The 24793-nt window shown below is 39.7% G+C and overlaps 1 pseudogene; it reads right to left on the bottom strand.

The window, feature by feature from the left end:
• Window positions 1-24591, bottom strand: part of LOC101646665 — a 28508-nt pseudogene extending 3917 nt beyond the window's left edge.
• Window positions 24592-24793: the final 202 nt, after the last annotated feature.

Below are 24793 nucleotides of genomic sequence, written 5' to 3' on the forward strand. Positions count from 1 at the left end.
TTTACTAGAAGAAAGTATTCTTGTGTTGAGGGAGTACTTGAGTGGAGGCCCAATGTCCTTCTGCTACCTTAATACTAAACCTATAAATTTTATTAAAGGACACTCAGTCATAACTTAGGGACACAGCTTCCACTTCAAATAATCACTTGTTTCCCCACAGAATGAGTATCCATTCCACCTTGCACTGACGCCAATATCCTAAATGTCTAATATTGGATTAGCGAGGGTGAGAGGATGTCTTACATCACAAACCATGAGTTTCTAATCCTACTTTCAGATAATAATGACTCTGGGGCCTTGTACGGCTTTGAAGAGCCAGGAGTTAGTCTGACAAGCCCAGCTTTTTAGCTAGTCCTAGCCCACATGGGAATGCTATCTAGAAAGCCCCCCACAGCATGGAATCTCCTCCATCAAGTTGTGCCATGAGATTATATCACGAGGCCAGTACTGCCAGTGACAATTTTTGGCTTGGCTCTTGGTTAGAAGTTTGTAACTCAGCCCTCTTCTAGGAAGTCATTTCTCTTTCCTACAATGACAACACCCTAACTTTGCTTTTGATTCTAGTTAAGTGTACCCTCTAATGGGTGTTTCTAGAAAATGGAGACTGAAAAACAGAATTCATGATGTTTGACCTGGGGCCCAAAACTTAGATTCCTGCCAAACATCTTTAATTCATTTGGGAATCAGGAAGACTACGTAGAATGCTCTTCCGCGCCTTCTTGTTGCTCATATGACTTCACCTGTAAATCAAGTCTCATTTCTTCTAGGAATTCTTGCCTCATACCTTTTATTGAGATGAAATGACATCCTCTCTTCACTCTATGCATACTTCCTTAATCGCATTTAATCATCTTTTGTTGTAATTGTCTGAAAACTTGCAATTCCTCATTTTGGATTTAAAGAGTACATTTTTTATTCTGCATCTTTAATATTTTCATCCCAAAAAAACTAAACCAAGCTCTCTCCTGTTGAGTTGATTCTGATTCCGATCAGCCTGGTAGGACAGAGTAGAACTGCCCCTGTTGGGCTTTTGAGACTTAAATCTTTACAGGCGAACTCAGCCTAATTTTTCTCCCTCGTGTGACTGTGGTGTTCAAACGATTGAACTTAGGTTTGGCAGCTCAATGGGCAGCCCACTACGAAACTCTGACTCCTTAAATCTCAGCATAGTACCTTCACACTCCACCATCTCAATATACATTTTCATGGCTAATTGAAGGATTCGCTGAACACATGAGCCCATGTGCAAGAGTTCCAGCTGCCAGTCCCAATATTAGAATTCAAGTGCTATCTAAATTGGGGGAAATATTTTGCTTTAAAGCTGTGATCATGCCAATGACTCTGTTATGCCCATTATTTTGCTTGAACGGAGGTTTAAGATACGTTGGAGATTAACAAAATAAATAAAATAAACCCGAGTGAGTTTCAGATACATGTGACACGTAGACTGTATAGATTTTACTGGAACAAATTGAGAGAGGTAATTTGATGGTCTGCTGAGTTATATGCCATCTTCCCCTGGCGAAGTCCTCTTTGTGGCGCCATTTTGTTATCTTTACCTGTTCACTCTTCAATCAGTTGTCACAGAGCTCCAGGCTCGATGGAGTGAATATAAAGCTATCAAACTAACTCCAGAGTCCTGATGCTAGCTGAGTAGGTTCCTGTTTAACATTATTATCAAGGCCCAAACCAACAAGGTTTTGAAAATGCAGACGTGGAAAGGAGAGTGGGGAACCCACAGTTAACTACTGCACAGGTTAGATGGAGACATATCTCCCTATTAAGCCAGTGGGTTGTTTTGGTAGCCGTTTGATGATAAAGGAAGTAGTGTTTTAGAACTATCCCTCATTTGTCAGGTTGTCACGTTGTGGTGGCTTGTGTATTGCTGTGATACTGGAAGCTACGCCACTAGTATTTCAAATTCCGGCACGGTCACTGAGGAAATGCTGTAAGGGACCCCGTCTGACCTCTTTCAGCCAGGTGAGGGAGGAGACTAACTCCACACCAGTCAAGGTTGATTCCGATGGCAGATGGCAGATGACAGATGTGTTTCCACCATCTAACTTCTTTCACCCTATTCTGACACCACTGTGCCTCCTACAGTACTCTACCTCCGCTCAGTTTGATCATCCACAGTAAGGGCCACACAAAACGCACAGACACATCCATGATTATGAGGGTTTCACAGGGAAGTTCACAGATTATAAAATGGTAATGGCACTGTTCCTTTGTCCACAGTGCTTCTTCTCAGCCACCCTGGTAGGCATGTCTTTCTGTGGTCCTCAGCCTCTCAGCCACAGTGTGTTCCCTTGGCCTCAGCCCTGCTCAACAAGTGTTTCAAAGCTCCTTTAGTGGTCATGAATATGCAAAGGGCCACCCACTCTGTAAGCCAAGCCAGTCTCTTGTCCGGAGGCACTCAGCTTAACTTGAACCTCCGGGGAGGAAGCCTGCCTCTCTGCCTGCGTGCTTTGCTGCTGCCATGATTTCTGTTGCTGCTTCTCCACACACAGGAATCCAAGCCATATACCCCACCCCAAACCCCACCCCCCACCTTCTACTGCCTGTGGTCTTTTCTGTTTCTGCTTCTGAGTTGGCTCATTTTATACCCAATGAATAGCAAAACTCACCAATCCCCGAGTTCGAGTCCACTATCCCTTAATTTCATGTGCCTGCCCAGTCACTTTGTAGGAGATACAAAGACTAAAGAGCCACACCAAGCAATTTCTCTTCACCATCATCGTGCATGGTGGGGAGGCCTCAGGGGAGATTCCAGACTAAGGCAGACTAGAAAGGAAGACCTGAGAATCTACTTCAAACAGACCGTGAAGGTGCTTCTTGGCTTAAATTCAGGACAAGTGTATATCAGCATGCTTTCACTGCACTCATTCAGCTTGTATGCTGAACAGATGATCCATGAAGCTGGACTACATGAGGAAGAAAGCAGTTTCAGCATTGGAGGAAGACCTTTGTGACCATCACTAAGGTGACAGTCATTGGTGAACAGCAGCACATCTCCTCGGCCAGAAGCCAAGTCTCTCTCTCTCTCTCTGGCTCCCTGGCTTTCAGTCACCTGGTCCCTTGGCCTCTGCCTTAGTGGGCCAGGAAGTCTACCAGATGCTCTGCCTCACAGACTCAGCCTCAGAGATGCTCCTCTCCTCTCTCACCGTCTCCTTGGCTCAGCCTCTGGTCTGGGTGTGGCATGGCCTCTAATTCCCTGCCACTTCATACAGGGAGGAATCTCAAACATGATCTAAGAGTCATTCTCCTTCCTTGATGGTAGGAATTCTTTCTGTCTGCTTCTAATATGGCTCTTTTTTACACGGATGCATGGCTTTGACAGAAGTGTGGTTTTGTCTTTCCACTGACCATACCTCCAAGGAAACAAAGGATAGTGACTCCATTCACATCCTACAGGAAAGTAGGAATTCAGAATACATTCCACTTTTATCCTGCCAATTAGCAGAAAAGAGAATATCCTCAAAAATTAAACTATAACCACAGGTATAGAGGCTAGAATATATAATGCCTCATAAAAGAGATTATGGGTAGAAGAGTCATATAAAGAAATTTCTCTTCACCACAACATTGGTGGTGAAGTAGTAGTTGTAGAACTGAATCAGTAGAAGAGCAAATCAGTAAACTTGAAGAAAAGTATCTTATTGCTACTGTAATAGAGGAACAATCAGGAAAACAAAAGAAAAAGTGAAGAAAGACAAAGTATTATGTAGGACACTACCAGGAAAAATACCTTAAAAGGAGATAAAAAACAAAACAAAAATTAGTCACCATAGAGTTGACTCCAAAGAATAGCAACCATGTGCCTCAGAGTAGAAATGTGCTCTATTGAATTGCCAATCCCTAACTTTTGGAAATAGATTGCCAGATCTCTCTTCACAATTGAATGAGAACCTCCAGCCATTCTGTTAGTAGCAATAGCTTTAACCATTTGCACCACCTAGGGGTTACTCTTGGACCCTTGCTACCACCTAAATTAAGCAATACGACAAGATAGATAATAGGCTGTAAGGGCATTCATGGTTCCTAGGCACAGCATTTAGAATAGTTCAAGACGTAAGAGGGTATTTAAGTAGTTGGCATATGATGATAATGAAGATTGCTTAACTTGAAAAATATCTAGTAGAAGGTAGCAGTCTGGTGAATTGGATATGAGAACACTTGAAAGCTAGGATTCGATTTGAGACCTCCTTCACAGAGACAAGCATCATAGCACAAAGCAACTCAGCACCTTTTGTCAACAATAGCAAAAATGATGTCCACTGACCTCAGGTGTGTGGTTAAAATAGTTTGAAAATATCTCACCTCCTCTAGACCTGTACAGCATCTCTCCTCTATTTCTTGTTTCTAATCCAAGAGGAGTCAGAAATATTTCAATTTAAAAAATATATATCATGATTTTGTGTCTGTGTTTTCTTCTCTTGCATTGTTCATATTGCTGATTTTCAAAGCCTCTTTTACCTTATTTCCAACAACCTTTACATAATGATAGGAAAAATGAAACAAATCAAAACCCCACTGCCTTCGAGTTGATTCAGCTCATAGTGATCATGTAGGACTGAGTCGGATGACGCGTTAGGGTTACAAGACTGAAGGAGCCTGTGGAGCAGGCAGTGGATTTGAACTGCAAACCTTTTAGTTAGTAGTCAAGCGCTTTAACCATTGTGCCATCCAGTAACTTTTTTTCTCTGGCTTGCCAAAAACCCTGAATGACATTTAAATGGATTTTAGACTAACAGGTCAGTGCATCTTAATTCTGGATCTTTACAATAAACCTATTAATTTCTTCCAGGTGACCTTGAAATATGTATACATTGATTGACATGTGAGGGAAAGAGGGAGTGCTCATTCAGTAGAAGAACATTTTACTTTTATAATGAAGACATATTCTTAGAGAGGGATATCCATCAACTCTTATACTGAATGTTCCCTGAGGACTGGGACTTTATTGGTTCATCACTGTAAACCACATGAAACACAGCATAGCGTTTTGTGCCATGGAGATGAGCATAGGTTGTTCTACTGTCTTTTGTGAACCATGGAGAAATTGACTTCGATGGCAATGAAATTTTTCCACAAACTTTTTGACAATACCTAGTATACATACCATATAAATTATTGTACATATAATATCATACACATCCATACTTATATGAGGGAGCTTACAAGTATTCATGGAAAAAATCCATTATCTTTTTATTCCATTTCCCACAAAAATTTTGAAACTCATCCATATGGTGCATGCAGAAGGATATTTTTATCATCAGAACTGATTTATGGCCTTTTCTTGTCTTTTAAACAATTATAGCATTCCTTGGAAATTCTATATTCTTCTCTTTCGGTGTTGTTTTTGAAGTAAGGCTATTGCAGTGCCCCATAATTTTTCAGAGAACCAGGTAAGTCTCTTATACCTAGGTAGAGTAAGCTGACAGATATGCTCTGGAGAGAGGTAATGCTGATATAGGAATTCAGTGACAAAGATTGAAATTCGAGTTAGCAGAAGCATGGCATTTCTCATACAAAGTTGAATTTAGATTAAGTTCAGTGCAGGAAATGACTATCAAAGTTTCTTATGGACAGTCTAATTTGATTTCAAATCAAATCACTCACCCAAGTAGGTGAAGCACTGTAGCCATGTTTGATGAGTTTAAAGTGCTCAAGAATTAGAATATATAGTCTGTTTGACAACAACCCACTTCTCTCCAAACTAGCCATGCAGCTTTGTTAGAATCAGCTAATACTTTATCTTATGTGTATACACTTAACAATAAAATGTTTAAATGATTGATTTTAAGCATCGGTACAAAAAAAAACCTGGTTCACACATCTGGCCTGTAGATTTTTAACCCATTCAAACCACTTTGTAAAATAATATTGGTTAGGATTAGCATAATGGACTTAAATTTTAAAACAATTCCCAAGGTATGCCAAGTGTGACTGGCTGTCCTGGACGCTGTTAATTGGGCAATCCTAAAAAGAACTTGGCTGAACCGTGCAGTTGGAATCCAGTCAATCACACCATAAAAGACCAGATGAGCTCACATCTTCCCATAGCTAAACTGAAGCCTGATGGGCTGTTTCTTTTCTCGTCCGGTTTCCCTCCACCCCAGGGCACAGTTTGGCTATACCAAACTACCATATATACTCGTGGATAAGCCGAGTTTTTTAGCACATTTTAAATGCAGTTTTTGTGGTAAAATTAGGTGCCTCGGCGGATATGTGGTTCGGCTTATACTTGCATATATACAGAAGGGCTGGACTCGTCCACAAAACTGAACATCCACGTGGCTTCTCCATTGTATTTTATTGCTATAGCTTTTTTAACCCTTAGATCAAATGTGTCCTTGAAGGCCCATGCCCTCTGGGAATCCTACCCCAGATCACCTAATCTGGATTCACTGTCTCTCTTTTCTCAGCGTTTAGCACTCAGTACTATCATGATTTATTTGCTTGTCTCCTTGAAAGCAGAGACTTTTCCATTTAGCTCATTTTTCATGGCACATAGTGAATAATCAGTAAATGTTTATTGAAAGGCCATCTGAATGAGTGAATACCTTTTCCTTTTAAAACTCCCCTTGTGTTTGTGCCGTTTTATCTAGAACTGGTGGTATGTATCAGAATATATGGGATGAATAGGGGTGGGTTCTCGTGCCTTTTATAGCTCGGGCCATTCTTGGGCACACAAACCATGGTTAAGGATTCCTGACCCTTGTCTATTTAATATTAGCCACGTCCTTCATGTGGCTATGGCAATGCTTATTTCACAAACAAATACAGAGCTCCTTCTGTGAGTCCGACACCAGGGAAGCAAGCGAAAAGATGTCTTTGCGCATGAGGAGTTTACAGCCAAGTTGAGATGAATATTATAACAATTTGTATTCCAGTGGAAGTGTTCTATGAGGCTATATCATGAAAGAACAGAAAAGGGGAACTGTTCACTACCTTAGGGAGGTCAGAAAAAAACATCATTCAAATGATAACATTTAAGTTGGGTTCTCCAAGTGGCAAGAAATGGCTTTTCCAGACACAGAAAACAAAACATGCAAAGAATGAAAGACTGAAATTGCTAGAAGGCTCATGGTTTGATGAAGAGCTGACCATTTCTCCCCAGAGCTCAGGCAAATTCCTTGTGATGTTGGAAGACCATTTCGTTCTTACAGCAGAATTCCTCCACGGAACTGTGACTTATAAGGTTAAACTGGCTTTAGTGGAGATTTCATCTGTTTCACTGTATGCAAAGTTGTGGTGAGTTTGTGGGTGTGAGAGAGAAAGAGAGAGAGAGAGAGAGAAAGAGAGAACTATTCTACTCGTGTCTTTGAAGGCTCCTGTTTGTCTCTGATGAGGAGGGAGCCAGGGCTGAGGCCCACCTCCTGAGTCAGGTGCGGTTGTTTTGAGGTGCTGGAAGTGCTGCACGCCCCCTAAACGGTTCTCTTCCTTTGTGCCAACAGCAGAATGTGAGTGAGGAAGGCAGTAGGGCAGGTGTGACTAGCTAGATCCTGCATTTTGACCTCCATTCCCACCCCCGTGCCATCACATTTGGGATGGCTATGTGGGCCATGTGGAAGGTTTTGATCCATCTTCCTCTCAGTGAAATGGAGCTGCTACATAACGTTTGTTGTTGCCAATGGTTGTGGAGGCCATTCCAGCTCATTTCCTTGTAGCCAAAGGAGAGGTTGTGAAATTGTACCCAGCCTGTGCGGTCCTCATGACCACTGATATATTCATGTCTGTGTGGAAGCTATCGTTTCAACCCATCTAATGTAGGGGTTTTCTCGTTTGCCTAAACTTTCTGCTTGCCAAGTATTATTTTCTTTTCTAGTGATTGGTTTCTCCTGATAAGGTGTCTACAGTTAGCCATACAAGTCTCACCCCTCATTTCTAAGTAAAATTTAGCCATTAAAATATTGCATAATGGGAAATAATAAACCACAGTGAAGTGACCTTGATACATAATTTCCAGGCAAGGGTAGTACATGTCTTTGGATCAGTAGTCCCCAAGAAGCACCAGGAAACTCACGGGCAGAGGCACAGAGTGCTCAGGAGCACTCTATGAGTGTGTCCCAGCAGGTCGTATATTCCTTCCTGATTTCTGAGCTAACCAAAACAAAATGTAGCACGAAATAGGATCCCATGGTTGTTGACAACCCCTCGTTATACGATCATGCTGAATGCCACCATTACAAAACACACTCTCGATGTTCCCTGTTCTACTTGAATCCCTGCTCCCCTTGCTTTTTGCCCAAAGTGACTCGGCCAATCCTGACTAGTGCTTGATTTGAAACAATGAACAGGTTTTCCCGGGTTTTTTTTGTGTAAATGCTGCAGGTTGTATTTCAGTAAGTGGCTGTTAGAGATTAAACTTGAAGCATCAGATTGTCATTTTTATCACTGCCTTTCTAGCCATAGACATATTCATTAGTATGGTGACAGGTTGCGTGTTGACAGGCTGCCACAAGAGATCTGCACTGTCATTGGTGGCGGAAGAGCAATGAGAGACAGGAGGTGTTCAGCACGTGAGAACAACGTGCTCCTGCATGACTTGTTGGTCCTGACTCTTCCGCATATTCCAATTGGTAGGGAATGCAGGGGTTGGACTGTACATGAACAAGAACAGGATTGCTTCATTTAACCATGTATTTCGTGGGTTCGGCCATGGAGTCAGAGTAGTGGTTCATTCGCGTTGACATTCTGGCTTTTGCTGAGCATCTTCTCGCCTCCTGCCTTCTTGCTCCCCACCTGTGCCAATCAACATTATTTAGTGAGATACAATTGATTTCCCATTGCCTAGCATGCAGCCATGAAGCTCGCTCAGCTTACTCTAGTTTACACTGATTATTTTAGAGTCTCTTTTACCTCTTAAATCAAAGTACACAGTATTTAATAAATGGTTTATTCTTACCTGATTGATGTGTGTCAGGGTCATCTTTTGTAAGTAAAAAACACTTCTCAGTACAACTTCCATATCTTCTATAGCACCTATTAAAATCTTGCTAATGTCTAGACAGCTTATTCAAATTAGTCTTTAGAGTTCAATAAGAGCAGTCTCATATTTTCACAATTCTTTTTGAGATTCCAAAATATTTTCACAATAGTTTGGTTCGATTCTTAAGTTGATCCTATAACATATGTAGATCACATAGTTCCATTCCCACTTAAAAGGTAAGATGGATTGGATGAGTTGACCACAGTCCCAGCATTTGTACATGGTGGAGCCAGGGCAAAATGGGTGGATTTCAGATACACAATAGCAAGCAAGAAATAAATCTGGCACAGATTTGTAAAGCAGTTTCTTGAACTAATGTTAGAATCTACCATTAAATTTGACTTTGGAATATTTAAAAGGACATATTTTGACAATGAAAAATAGGCTGGATAGTTTTATGTAATTCTAAGAAGTAAATGGTTATAGAAATCTTTGCTCAGTTTACTCGACTGGGAGAAACTTAAAAGCTAATTTGAACATAGTCCCAATTTGTCACATCATTATTTTTTTTTATCCCCAAGAAATTGAGTAAGGAACTATGTGTAATTACCAGGTCAAAATGGCACCAGATGTGTGTCATCTAAAGCGGTAAATTGTAGCAAGATCTTTTCCAAGTGTTACATTTAAGGAAGCATGTCTTATTCAATCCATATTAGCCAGGATAGATTAAGCATACATGACATACAATAAAGCTTTTCTTAAGGAGGCAGTAAATGGATTGCAGAGGTCTACATACTTATAGGAATTGGCTGGAAATGGAATTTAAAATAGAAATCTCTGCTAATTTTATTGTAAACAGTTTGTAATGTGTACAGAATGTATAATATGTACAGTTCATTGTTGTGTACAGAAAAGATATGTACGCGAAACTCAATACAATTATTGACAAGAGTGCTCACCAAAGAAAACATGGAATAGACTTTATACCACACATTTTTCTAGTATTGCACCACCTCTGAGCTCAAAGGATGCCTTTTATGGATTATGCCTTCTCTTTAGGCTAACGAGTACACTCGCTTTCAGCACTCCCTCCTGGAAAGAGCTAACAGGAAGAAATGATTTTTCCCAAGATAGGGTTCATGGTTTCTGCTTCCTAGGATCATTTAGAACCAAATACCAAACCAAACTTTGTGCCATTAGTCTGTACAACATGGTAGAACTGACCCTGTGGACTTCAGAGCCAGTAGCTCTTTACAGGAGTAGAAAGCCTTGCCTCTCTCCCATGATCATTCAAAGGGATGAGATAATAACTGCTAGATTTTGCAGAAGACAGAAACCACAGCAGTATGGAGCCTGGAGAAATCACAAACTATATACTCGAATCACAGTCTAGACAATTTACTCAGAATTATTCAGTCATGCAATGTAAAACTATGGGTCACTGACAAGTTGAATTCTCATTCTCAGATGAGTCCCTAGTAAAGCTACAAACCTTCCTTAAGGACAAACCTTTGAGCATTTTGAATCACAACTCCAAACTGAGATTTTTTTATTTCTGATCCATTATTTCCTTTCCCCACCTAACCCATCTCAACCACCCCCTACAAAAGAAATTCCCCTAACAGATCATGGTGGATCAAAGTATGATGGCAAATCATACACACGTTAGCTTTCTTAGATAGTAGCAACCCTACAGAATTTTGATTACAAAATCTGAGACATAATACTAGAGTAGATAAAAAGTATTGACTTGATTGTCACAGAAACGTTTATTAAATAACAATATCAAAATGTGAAACTAATGTTTTTCAGTATGTCCTTCAACTAGTATATATTTCTGAAAGCAATTTTGGTATTCCCAAAGAAATGTAATTGGGTTCCTCAAAGAAATGTTCTTTGAGTTTAGGGGAAAACAACATAAAAAATTCTCAGTAGTCAAGATCAGGGCTCGAAGGTGAATGTGGGAAGGTTCCCAGTGACATTTTCCTAGGACAGCTTTCGTTGCACTCAAGAATGAGCAGGTGCATTGTCACGACGGGAAAACAATTCCTCAGTACAACTTTCTGGGCCTTTTCCTCACCGATGCATTTTGATTTTCTTAAACTTTCTTCATAACAAGCCCTGTGATCCTTATGTGCCTTCCAAGAAAACCAGTCAAGATTACCTCTTTGGAAATGAAAGCAAAAAACACCATAACTCTGAGCTGATCTCTCTGCCTTAAATTTAACTGCCCCAGCAGATCCCCTTACAAGTCACTCTTGATGGGACCTTCTGTTTTTTTGGAAGGCATTTTAAAGAGACAAGTGTATTACAGAAATAATTTGTCTGCAGCCACACACTGATCACAGAATATTTAAACACCTTTTGGTTGGAATAAGAAAAACTTTTTCACTTACCCTGGTATATCTCTCCTTTCTATGTAACATTTGTGACATTGCAAATCTTACATTCATAATGCCTGCTCATTAGATCGATATTGTTCACTACTTACTAAGATGAAAAATAACCAGGGCAAGGATTTCCTGTATTTTTGCCTATTTCTAAATCACCAGCATGCAACATAGTCAGAGAGACTAGATCTTTTTTCCTGAGTCATGATTGAATTTTGAGATCTTTGACCCATTGATTCATATTAATAAATTATTGTTGTACATAATAAAGACTCTGAGAATAGTCATGTACAACAAAGAAAAAATGTATTTACATTTAATTCAAATTTTTCCAAAGCTATATGACCAGAATGCCCACTTCTTACTTTTTAAATATCTAGTAATACCTTGTTTGTCTTTTCACAAATGAACTCAACTCTTTGGGCTAGATGGAAAACATAGGCAGCATCAATTTATATTATATTTATTATATTTTCTTTCCACTATTTCATATATTATCCAAAAGCAAGTGAAGTTTAAATATAAAGTAGAGTTCTTTTTATTACTCTTGAGTCTGTCAAAGGCATTAATAATTGATCCTGGGTTAATTTTAAAATTTGTGTACATTATAGTTACACTATGAGAAAAGAAATCATATAGTATAAAATATTCATCAATGACATTTTGAGATTCCACTGGAAATAAAAAGTTAAATACTACAGCATACCCCTTAGGCTGAACTGCCTAAAAAGCAGACTTACATGCTGTTACTTTATTAAAGTCCAAACCCGGACAACATAGATGAGATACAACAGTGGTGAAACAGAAAGGAGAGAGAACCTATTGAAGGATGCCAGAGCGCCTACTCCAAGGGACTTCTTTTCCAAAGAGCCATACAAATTTTGTGTCAGCACATTCCCTAGAGTTGGTGTTGGAGAGGAAGGTGAATGGTTTTTCGCTAGCTCTATTTTTCATTGGTAAAAGTTCTCCCCACTTTTGAGTTGTGCATATCTGGACATTACGAATGAATCTATGGGGCGCCTGCATTAGTACTGAGATGGAGGCTCTAGGGCTGAGAAGAGAAAGAGATGGTACAGGGGATGAGTTAAAAAAACACTAGCAGGTGCGCCTTCACAGGGTTGCTTGTAGTCCATTCAGAGCTGATCCCTGCTGTTGTGTCCACAAAGAGTTCGCTGTGACTCCACATTTCAGATGGATGCTTAAGACGAATTGAGTCCCCTGACTTTATAAAAGTAATGTGGAAATTGAAATGTACAATCTCTCTCCTAGGGTCATTTATGGATCTTCTTAATCACAAAACAAGACATTCTGCTGCAGACACTTTCAGGAGGGCCACTTGGAAGATCTTGTTAAAATATGAAACCCTTTAAACTTTAATAAAGTGATGTTGGTGGTAAATGTTCTTAATACCTTTCCCTATTTCTTTTTTTTCCTATCTATCTACCTACCTACCTATCACTCTTTTTTTTAAATCATTTTATTGGGGGCTTGTACAACTCTTATCACAATCCATCAATCCATCCATTGTGTCAAGCACATTCGTACATATGTTGCCATCATCATTCTCAAGACATTTGCTTTCTACTTGAGCCCTTGGTATCAGCGCCTCATTTTCCCCCTCCCCACTGCCTCCTCCCCCATGAACCCTTGATATTTTATAAATTAGTATTATTTTGTCATATCTTACACTGTCCAATGTCTCCCTTCACGCACTTCTCCACTTTCTGTCCCCAGGGAGGAGGTTATATGTAGATCCTTGTAATCTGTTCCCCCTTTCTCCCTCTCCTTCTCTCCACCCTCCCCGTATCACCACTCTCACCACTGGTCCTGAGGGGTTCATCTGTCCTGGATTTCCTGTGTTTCCAGTTCCTATCTGTGCCAGTGTACATCCTCCGGTCCAGCCAGATTTGTAAGGTAGAATTGGGATCATGATAGTGGGGGGGAGGGAGCATTCAAGAACTAGAGGAAAATTATATATTTCATCATTGCTACACTGCACCCTGACTGGCTTGTCTCCTCCCCGCAGCCCTTCTGCAAGGGGATGTCCAATTTCCCAAAGATGGGCCCTGGGTCCCCACTCCACACTCCCCCTCATGCACAGTGCAATGATTTTTTTTTGAGTCTTTAATACCTGATACCTGATACCTGATCCCTTCAACACCTTGTGATCTCACAAGCTGGTATGCTTCTTCCACGTGGGCTTTGTTGTTTCTCAGTTAGGTGGCCCCTTTTTTATCTTCCATACTCTAGGACCCCAGATTCTATATCTTTTGACAGCCGGGCACCATCAGCTCTCTTCACTGCATTTGCTTATGCACCCACTTTGTCTTCAGCGTGCATGTTGGGGTAGTCTGGTGTGCTTCTTCCATGTGAGCTTTGTTGTTTCTTAGCTAGATGGCTGCCTGTTTAGCTTTAATTCTTTAAGACCCCAGATACTATATCTTTTGATAGCCGGCCACCATCAGCTTTCTTCAGCACTTTTGCTTATGCAACCACTTTGTCCTCACGGATTGACTCGGGACAGGCTGGTGTGCTTCTTCCATGTAGGTTCCTTTCCCTATTTCTGAATCTGTGTTATCACTTAACTCTCAGATGTGTGTGTAAGCAAAGGACATAGAATGAGGAAGAGGGTCAGGGAAGGTTTGGAGAATGAGGTGAAACTGAAGGAGGATGGTAAACTCTTGGGAAGCAGAGGAAGGGGTGGGGTTCAAAAAGGAAGTGAGGATGATGTAGTGGGTAGAGTGCAGGCACACTATTGCTGGCAACTCTTGTTTCCCCTTTTGAGTGTGATTTCAAGGCATTCAAAAGATCTCACGTGTCAACATGTGGTGATTCCTTTTATTCTTTGGATACACGGTGTGGAATCAATTGTATATCCTTGAGTGAGTCTTTTTACCTCATTTGTCTAATTCCTTATCTGAAAACTGAGGGATTTGGATCTTGGCAAAAACCTCAAAATCCACTCCATAGAGTCGCTTCTCACTCATCATGACTCTCTCTCAATAGGTGACATTAATCGTATGTTTCTATTCAAGCACATAACTCACTTGTGGCTTAAAGTGATGCTTAAGGAAAAAATCACATTTGGAGCACAGCCTTGACCCCTCTATCTGTGCCTTGAATCTGGGCCAGAAGCATTAACGGTCACCAGTAGTGGCAGAATCTAACTCTGCTTCAGTCTGAGAAGCCAGCCCCAGGGATCGTCACAGCTGGTTATCTGCAGACTTCTGTTTCAGTTTTTGTTTGGCTCCGAAGCCCGTGGGAGAAGGCTTTGTCTGTAGCCTTGAAAGCTCTCCGTAACACAGCTCTTCTTGGAGCAGAGAATTTTTTTTAACCTTTTATTCTCCCTTATTGTTGTTAGGAAGAAGAAAAGTCAAAAGAGAAAACACAGAGGAGGCTTCACAAAGCTTGCGGGAAGTTTTCATGATCTCTCCTTCTGTTTTTCCACAAACTTTTTGAAACCCCCTGTTATGTTAGAACTGAGAGAAAAGAAGTCAAGTAGACCCTTCCTTAGGTTTGTTTTGTCTTGTTTTCCTCTTTGAAGAAATCTGACATAGATATGCTGATGTATGTTTGACATTGGTGTTTTTTTCTGTAACGAGTAGTTACAACTCATTCCACGTATTTGGAAACTAATGTAATCTTTCAGCAGACATTTTAGTTAGAATGACCTTTTCAACTTAGAGTTAGTGCTCGTTATGCTTGGTAGAGTAGGACGTCAGTGCTTGGTAAAACCGTGGGCTTCTTCACAAAGGAGAAGGCCTGCACCACGTGGGTTGACACAGTGGCTGTCCCCAGGGGCTCAAGCTTGAGCATGGTCCAGGGTCGGCAGTGTTTCCTTCTTTGGGGTGCAGGGTCACTGTGGCTTAGCACTGACTCAACGGCACCTAGCAGCAATAGCAAAACATGCTATTTGACATCTCTTATCTAAAACTGTGAGAGAAAACCTTAAACAGATCCAATAAGAAGTGAAAGCAGTACATATACTGTATATACTCAAGTATAAGCCAAGTATTTCAGCACATATTTTATGCAGTTTTGCAGTAAAATTAAGTCCCTTGGCTGATATTCGGGTGGGCTTATATTGGAGTATATATAGTATATCGATTTAGCAGCTGTTAGAGCAAAAAAATTAATTTAAAAAAAGCTGAAAATAGTCTGTCTATAGAAGGGGGCTTGATAGCACTGTGGGTTGGGCTTTGGGCCTAAGTGCATAAGCCATTCTGAGGGACAAAGAGGAGTCTATCTGTTCCCCGAAAAGATTTGTAGTCTTGGCAATTCTATGTAGGGTCACCATGACAGTTACTTTTGTATGTAAAATAGAGATAGCCAGGTAAAAATGTTAGAATTAATCATGAATATTGTTCAGCAAAGTGTTATATACTAACATAAGAGATTCTGGCTTGAATCACCTAACCGTTGTACTGTTGGTTACAAAGAGAAGGGATGAGGCTTTCACTGCTCTGCAATTGAACCCAGTGGTGGACACATCAGAAGATGAAGTCCCAGTTGCGTATACTAATGCTGGAGTTCATGACTATTGCTGTAACGGAAGAGTCAGTAGCTTTAAAGAAGAGAAATCTATTTTTTCACAGTTCTGAATGCTGAAAGCTCAAGTCATGGCCTCAGCCATGTTGAATCCTTTCTTGCAGGCAGTCAGTCTCAGCTATTCCTAATTTCGTGATCCTCACGGCCAAGACATCTCTCTCCTCCCACTTCCACCCCCACCCCCCATAGATGCATGTATCTGTGTCTAATTTGCTCTCTTTATAAATCAGAAATGATTAGATTTACAAGCTACACCACTGGGCTCTTCCCTGATTAACATAACAAAGAAAATCCTATGTCCAAACAGTATTACACTGACAGGTTTGGGAATTAGGATTACAATATATGGGGGGTGAATGGAAGGCAGATACAATTCAATCCATAGCAACTAATAAGACGGAAAATTTATTTATTGTGTGGGAGTACTAATAAATGCCTAATTTCTCTCAAACCCTTCTGAGGAATGGCAAACATTTGAAAGGCATCGGCTTGGCAAGAGGGTGTGGCCTGTACCCAGAAAACATTTTTTTTCTGTGGGAATCAGACTTGTGATCTTAACTGCATTAATACCTCAAACCCATTCATTTTTAATTTTTTTGTAATCCAATGTTTCCTCCTTGTATCCATCAAACTTTTAGGAAGCAACTGGTCCCTATAATCCAGTAGGAAAGTTCTGAGGGGACACCCTTCCCTGTTGCTGTCATTGTACCACCCCCACCTCTTGATACCACTGCTTCTATTGTGCTTTGTCTACAAATTAATCTTTTATCAGGACAAGTGTTTCATGTTCCATTTTCTGGAACAGTTCTTCCAAGAAATGCTTCAGGATCTTGATCTCACTTGTTTAAAACTTCCATTGACAGCTCTGCTCTTGTCAGCAAATGACATGCGTGCAACAGTTTGGCACCTATCAAGCAAGCTCAACTTCAATTTTTCAGTCATAATTATAGAAACTGAGCCAACGGAAATTATCCGTCATTATTTCTCTTATTTATTGCTGCTGTTAACCACTGGCCCTTTTTATTTAAAGCACTACCAAGATTACTTTTTCCCCTCAAAAGTCTGCCAATCTGAGCTTCATCTTCAGAACTGCCTTTTCCCTTCTGACCATGAGTTATTCCGTTGTAATGACTGATTTCTTTGAGTTTGGGTCCCTGGAAACTCTTTGTAAATTATCAACGAGTTTGCCAGTCTTCCACCGCATCTCACCAGAAATTTGATTTTTTTCTTGCTTCAATTTTAGTTGAGTTCATGCTGTTCTGATAAGAGGCTATTTTCAAAATTGATGTCCTATCCTTCTTAGTGGCTCAAACTAAATCTTCAGACAGGTTATAACAAGTTGGTGGAAGTTTATTTTGCCACACAAAACAATTTTAAATACGTGCATACGTTTTCTTCCCCTTCCCTCCTCTATTCTTTCATTTTCCTTCCACCTCCTGCACCCCTTGGCCTCCCAGTAGCCTTCAAAGTCTACATCTTTTTGTGTGACAACAATTTATCAAGTGTTTTTCTTTTATATCAGTGGTCTCATGCACTATTTGTATTTAAGAAATTGACTAACTTTAAGCATAATATCTCCACATTTCTCCATGTCATAAAGAATTGTGGTGGGTTCATCATTTTTTAGAGATGTATAGTATTTCATTGCTTGTTTGTATAAGAGTTCATTTTCCAATTCTTCCACAAATAGAAATTTTGTTTTTTTCCATATTTTCCTGTTCTGAATAGTGGTGTGATAAATATGTGTATGCAAATATCTGTTCATAGTTTGCTCTTTATTTCTTTGGGATATATAGCAAGTAAAAAGGTTTCTGGGTCATGCTATTTCTATTTGTATTTGTTCAAGGAATTTTTCAACAAGCCAATGAAGCACTGGAAGCATTCACTTTCTATGCCAGGAACTTGAGAGGACAGCTACCGTACTTGGCCCGCTGACTCAAACTATCCATATTTGTGCTAATTCCAAAGAAAGGTGATACCTATAGAACAATATCATCGATACTGCATGCAAATACAATTTTGCTGAAAATCATCCAACAATGGTTACAGCACTACATTGACACAGAACTGCCAGAAATTTAAGTCAGATTCAGAAGACAATATGAAACAAAGGATATCCTTGCTGATAGCATATGGATCTTGGCTCAATGCAGGGAACATCAAAAAGATATTTACTTGTGTTTTATTAACTATAACAAAGGACTTGACTGTGCAGATCATAACAAACTATGAATAACCTTGAGAAGAATGGGAATTCCAGAACATATCATTGTGCTCATGTGGAACTTGTACATGGGTCAAGAGACAGTTGTGCAAACATAACAAGGGAATGGGGCGTGTTTTTAAATCAGGCTTGTATCTTCACCATACTTATTCAATGTCTATGCTGAGCAAATCATCAGAGAAGCTAGCTTCTATGAAGGAGAATGTGAAATTGGGATTGGAGGAAGGCTTTATAACAACCTGAGATATGCAGATGACAAAAAATTTTGCTTGCTGAAAGTGAGCAGGAATTGAAGCACTTGTTGATGAAGATAAAAGATTGCAGCCTTCAGTATGAATTACAACTCAGTGTCAAAGTGACCAAATCCCTCACAACTGGACCAATAGGTAACATCATGATAAATGGAGAAAATGTTGAAGTTGTAAAAGATTTTGTCTAGCTTCAATTCACAATCAATTCTCATGGAAGAAGTAGTCAAGAGATAAAAAGATAAGCTGCATTAGGTAAATCTGCTGCACCAAAACTGTTTAGAGTGTTGAAAAGAAAGGATGTTATTTTGAGAAATAAGGTGTGCATGACCCAAGTCATGGGCATTTTCTATTGCCTCATTTGCATGGGAAATTTGGACATTGAATCAGGAAGATCAAAGATGCATTTGAATGGTGGTGCTGGAGAAGAACATTGAAAGTACCATGGACTGCTAAAAGGACAAACAAATCTGTCTTGGGAGAAGTCTGGCCAGAGTGTTTCATCAAGGCAAGGATAGCAAAATTTCATCTTACATACCTTGAACATATTGTCAGGAGAGACCAGTCCCTGTAAAAGGACATCATGCTTGGCAAAGTGGAGGGGCAGCAAAAGAGGGGGAGGCCCTCAACAAGATGGACTGATACAGTGGCTGCAACAATGGGCTCAGACCAAGGAACAAGTGTGAGGATGTAGCAGGACTGTGCAGTGTTCTATTGTTATGCAGACGGCTGTTATGGGACAGAACCTACTGAAGGCCACTTCACAACAACAAAGGAAGTACCATACTATTTTCTAGTGTGGTGGTAACATTCTGCAATTCTTCGAAAAATGTAAGTACTCCAATCTCTTTAAATCTTCCCAGTATTTAATATTTTGCATTTGGGTTTTTTAAAAAAATTTACTACCAGTGCTGGTGTGAGATACTATTTAATCATTTCTTGATATGATTGTTGGTCACCTGGATTTTGTCTTTGGGGAATTGTCTATTGGTGCTTTCTGCCCATTTTAAAAATGGGATTACTTGTGTTTTTCTTATTGAGGAGTTGCTATTTTCCAAAGGTATTCTAGACTAGCCCTTAAGGCAATGTAACACTGACAATTTTTCCCCCAGTTTGTAAGTTTTCTTCTTACTCTTTTGATGATGTGTTCTGCTATAGACAAATGCTCGAGTTTTAGGAGATCCAGCCCTCTAGTTTGTCTGCTGTTGTGTAGGTGTTCTTATTATGTTTGGTAGTATGTTAATGTCTGTGATAGAGCCCATGAATTATTCCCAATTTTTTAATTGATGATCATTCTAGATCTAGGGTTTATATTTAAGTCTTTAATCCACGCTGAGTTCATTTTTGTAAATGGTTGGTTTGAGGTCTGGGTCCTGTTCAATTCATCTGCAGGTAGAGAGCTAACAGTCTTTCATAAAATTGTATAATTATCTTTTTTATTTTGGTTGATTCTATTGTTGTGTTGCTCACTTTATTTCTTATTCATAATATTTGCATCTCCCTCTTTTACCATGTATCCTCCAGTATAAGCCGACCTGAATATCAGTTGAGGCACCTAATTTTACCACAAATGCATTAAAAATGTGCTGAAAAACTTGGCTTATACACGAGTATATATGGATTTTGTTAAATTTCCAGTGGTTTATCAATTTTATTAATCCTTTCATAAACCAGCTTCTTCTCTGGATTAGTTTTTCTACTGTTTTTCTGTTTCCTGATTCATTCATTTAGACTACACTCTTAATTATTTCTTTCCTTCTGTTGGTTAAGGTTTGCTATAATTGTTGTAGATACTGGGTTAAGACGTTGCTTTGGGTTCTTTCTTTTGTGTGTGTGTGTGTATTTATTAATATAAATTGCTTTCTGAGTACTGCTTTTGCTGTCACCCAAACGTTTTGGTAAGTTGCAATTTTGTTCTCATTTGTCTTGAGGGCATTTTCATTGTGCTCTTTCTTGCTTCATCCATCAAGTGTTTTTAAGTAAGGTGTTGTTCAGTTTCTATGTCATTTATTTTGTTTTGCTTCATCTTCCTATTATTCTTTTATAATTTTATAGCCTTGTGATCTGAAAAGATGGTCTGTAATATTGATGTTTTAAAATTTAATGAATCTTGCTTTGTGGCTTCACACTTATTCTAGACAACATTCCATGTGCACTGGAACAGAATGTATATGGTTTTTCTCTATGTGCAATCCAGGGTAGATAAAGGTATATAGACGCTGGTGGCGTTGATGGCTTCTTGGAGGATATGGCAGGTATGGTTTCTTGGATGTTGGGGGGAAATGGGGAGGTGATAACAATGAATACAAAAAAGAAAATGCTCTAAAATTGATTGTGGTGATGATTATACAATGCTTTTTAACATGATTGATTTATTGAATTGTATGACATGTAAATTAAATGATAATAAAACTGCTTTTAAAAATTAGCCTTGTACAACATCAAAAAAAGAAGTCTGTATACTGTCTTGTGTTCTGTGTATGTCTTAATATTGTTGATTACTAGTATTATTTAGTTCTTCTGTAACTTGTCATTTTATCCTTTTTTTTGGTTTTTATTGTTTTTGCCTTACTTGTTAGTAAGTTTTACAGTTTTTCTCTCTCCTTTTTTAATATCTACTCTTTTCCCTCTGAAACCTTATTGTTGTCTTCAATGCAGAATGTTACCTCTGGTTCTACATTTTGAATCTTGTAGTTTTGTTTCACTTTGTTTATTACTTGAGTGTATTGTTTTCTTGATAATGTATTTCTTGTGAGGTTGGTTTTATTTTCAGATATTCCTTTAGTGTGTTTTTTCTTTTCCTTTTCCTTTTTGTAAATGATCTCATTTCCCCTTCAAATTTGAAGGTAATTTTGCTGGATATAAGATTCTTGGTTGGCAATTTGTTTCTTTGAAGGTTTTGTATACATCAATCCGTTACCTTCTTGCCTGCATGGTTTCGATTGAAAAATGTGAGGATATTCTTATTGTTTCACCCTTATAGGTGATTTTTCTTGCATTTACTCCCAGGATTCTTTCCTTTTCTTTGATGTTATCATCTTGACTGTGATGTGCTGTGCTGATTTTCTTTTGAGGTCAATTCTCTTTGAGGTTTTTTTAAGCTTCCTGAATGGTAACTTAATGAACTTCATGCTCTCTAATGCTAAGTTACCCAAATGAGTGCAATCAGGTTCACCCTCCCCAAACCCCTATGTATGTTGAGGGAGAAGTACCACTGTCCTCTGTGGGGTTGAACTAGATATTAGGGTCCAAGCATGTGTATGGTACATGGTGTCATGTCATTTATGCTGTTCTCCCAGTGCTTTGGTCCAGAGCGCTAGGAAGATGGGCCATTTTGTTGCATTTTGCTGATGCAGCCAAGAATCCACAGCCTCTTAGGGGCTCCATGCCTTAGCTTCCTTCTTCTGAATTGCCAGACTGTCTGGTTCAGACTTCTGCTCCCTCAGGGAGGCTCAGAACTTGAGTTTTTATTCTTAACCACTTTCTTGAAATCCTTGTTTTGTTACAGGGCATCTGGCTCTGTAGCCATGTTTTCTTTTACCTTTGTTTCTCTCAGATAGTAAATATTCTTCTCCATCACCTGCGTCATCTTTTCCTAAAGGCCAGTGCCATGCATAGTTTTTTTTATAATACATTTTTTTCTGTGAACATCTTGGAGACCCCTCCTTTAATCTAGTATTTTAGACCTCATCCTTAAAATTTTGAGGAATCAATAGAACAGTTGCTTAAGATCATCCAACATCGGTTACAGCAATAACAGGGAAATGCCAGAGGTCAGGTTGGATTCAGACGAGGAGGTAGAACAAGGAATATCAAAGCAAAGCAATGAATACCAGAAAGATGTTTAATTGACTATAGAAAGACATTTGACTGTGTGGAGCATAATAAACTTTGTGTAAGTTTGAGAAGAAATGGAGTTTTAAAACATTCCATTGTGCTCATGTGGAACTTGTTCATTGATCAAGAGGTAGTTGTGTCAACAGAACCAGGGCATACTACACAGTTTAAAATCAGCAAAGCATCAGGATTGTATCCACTCCCCATACTTGTTTAATTTGTACGCTGAACAAATCATCAGAGATGCTAGCTTATATGAAGGAGAATTTGGCATCAGGATTGGAGGAAGGTTTATTAATAGCCTAAGACATGCAGATAACACATAACCTTGCTTTCTGGAAGTTATGAGGACTTGAAGCACTTGCTGATGAATATCAAGATTGGAGCCTTCAGTATGGATTACACCCCACTGTAAAGAAGACCAGAATCCTCACACCTAGACCAATAGGTAACATAATGATAAATGGGGGAAAATTGAAGTTGTGAAGGATTTTGTCTTGCTTTGATTCACAATCAATGTTCATGGAAGCATCAGTCAAAAAATCAAAAAATTGTATTGCATTAGGTAACTGCTGCACAAGATCTCTTTAGAGTATTGAAAAGCAAGGTTATTACTTTGAGGACTAAAGTTTGATCTAAGCCATGATATTCTCCATTGTATCATATGCATGCAAAAGCTGGACATTGATTAAGGAAGACCGTAGAAGAATACACACATTTGAATTGTGGTGCTGGAGAAAGAATATTGAAAGTATCATGGACTGCTGAAAAGACAAATGGATCTATGTTATAATAAGTAGGGCCAGCGTACTCTATAGAGACAAGGATCACAAGACTTAGTCTTACATACTTTGGGCATGTTTTCAGGAGAGACCAGTCCCTGAAGAATGGCATCATGCATGGTAAAGTGGAGGAGAAGCGATGAAGGTGAAGGCTTTCAATGAGGTGCGTTGACAAAGTGGCTGCGTCAATGGGCTCAGACATAGAAACTGTTGTGAAGATCTCCAAGGACCATGCATGGTTTCATTGTATTGTTCATAGGGTCGTTATGAGTCAGAGCTAATGCGATGACAGTGAACAACTACAGTGTATTTGCACTAAAAGTTACTTTATATTTTACTAGGGAAAACAGAAATCTTCTTTTGGATTTCCTCTGACAGCTTGTTCTGTGGTAGCTGTTTTCATCCATGCCATTAACCCCTACATTTTATATATGCTTACTGGGGTAGTTTATTGTGCCAACCTGGCCGATAAACACATGTGGGGTTAATTGAAGGGCAGAGGAATAAATGGCTCGGTGAGCCTCGCCTTTCTAGTTCTCGAGTCTCTTGCTTTGTGATGGTCGGACCAGAGTGCAGCCACCTTACCCAGTTCCCTGCTTCAGATGTCAAGGTTCACTTCCTGCAAGACACCCCCAAGGAGAAGCCACATGGACCTACTCCGATGCAGCCCTGGATGCTGAACCAGCCGTGTGGAGAACCCTGCCAGCGCTGAGATGCTTACACGTTCACTGACTCAGCTTTCCTCCTGCAGTTGGCATCATAGTGTGTGTTTTGTGAGATGGAGGAGGACTTTGTGGATTGGTGTCAGACATATGGGTTAATGTTGGACTTGTGGGCTTAGGCAGCACTGGGTTGGGATGTTTTCTTGATGTACACTTACCCTTTATATAATACTCATACATATGAGTTTCTGTGGATTTGTTTCTTTAATGTACCCAGACTAACACACTTACATTTTTATGAAGCTACTTGGATGGAAAAAGCAGAATTCGCAAAGCAATGACATAGTGAAATGATGCATATGAAAGAACTTTTAAAATATACAATGCCATATGAGCATAAGAGAACATTATTATTTCAATGTTATTCCTGCATATTTTTAACTGAGAGAAGAACCTGGAATCTTCATGGAAGAGCCTTGGGAAATAGATATAATATTCAGGCTGAAAGTGGCATGAAGCAGTGATTTCTTTACATTTCTCATGAAAATAACTACACTAGAATATAGTAAGGTTTCTTATTAAATGTGGGCTCTTGGGCTTGACAACACAAATCACTTGCGTCAGAATGTTTCTGGGACTGGATATCTGTGCTTTCAATGACCTCATGGTTTTCTGTGCAAAACAAAACTAGAGAACCACTGCTCTGAGAGTGCAATGCTGTTCCTTCTCCTCCCTATTAGTCAAGGACTGCAAATGCTATTCTGATATTGATCCAATCCCAGGACAATCGTCAGTAGAATGATGGAATTCGCTCTGATCTGCAATAAGCTGGTATGAAGGTGGTGGTAAGGATATGTCATTCTTTTCTCTCATGAGCATGTTGCCTCGGGGGAGACCCTCACCCTCTCACTGGCTTCCTTGTGACTGTTATCATGGGCTGCAAACGCAATGGCACTAGCCATTGCCGTCAGTCATCCGATCCATTCTGCCATACAGAGACTAGAGGACAGAGCAGAGCCGCCCGTCACATTTCTAAGCTGTCCTCTGTGGAGGGAGCCCTGTTGTCACCGGATTTCAGCATTAGGCTGCTATCCAACAGGTGGTGGTTCAAACTCACCAGCTGCTTCTCATGAAAAAGATGAGGCTATCTGTTTCTATGATGAG

Source organism: Echinops telfairi, unplaced genomic scaffold (assembly GCF_000313985.2).
Source record: "Echinops telfairi isolate 266 unplaced genomic scaffold, ASM31398v2 ScPeMD7_3;HRSCAF=10, whole genome shotgun sequence".
NCBI classification, from domain to species: domain Eukaryota; kingdom Metazoa; phylum Chordata; class Mammalia; order Afrosoricida; family Tenrecidae; genus Echinops; species Echinops telfairi.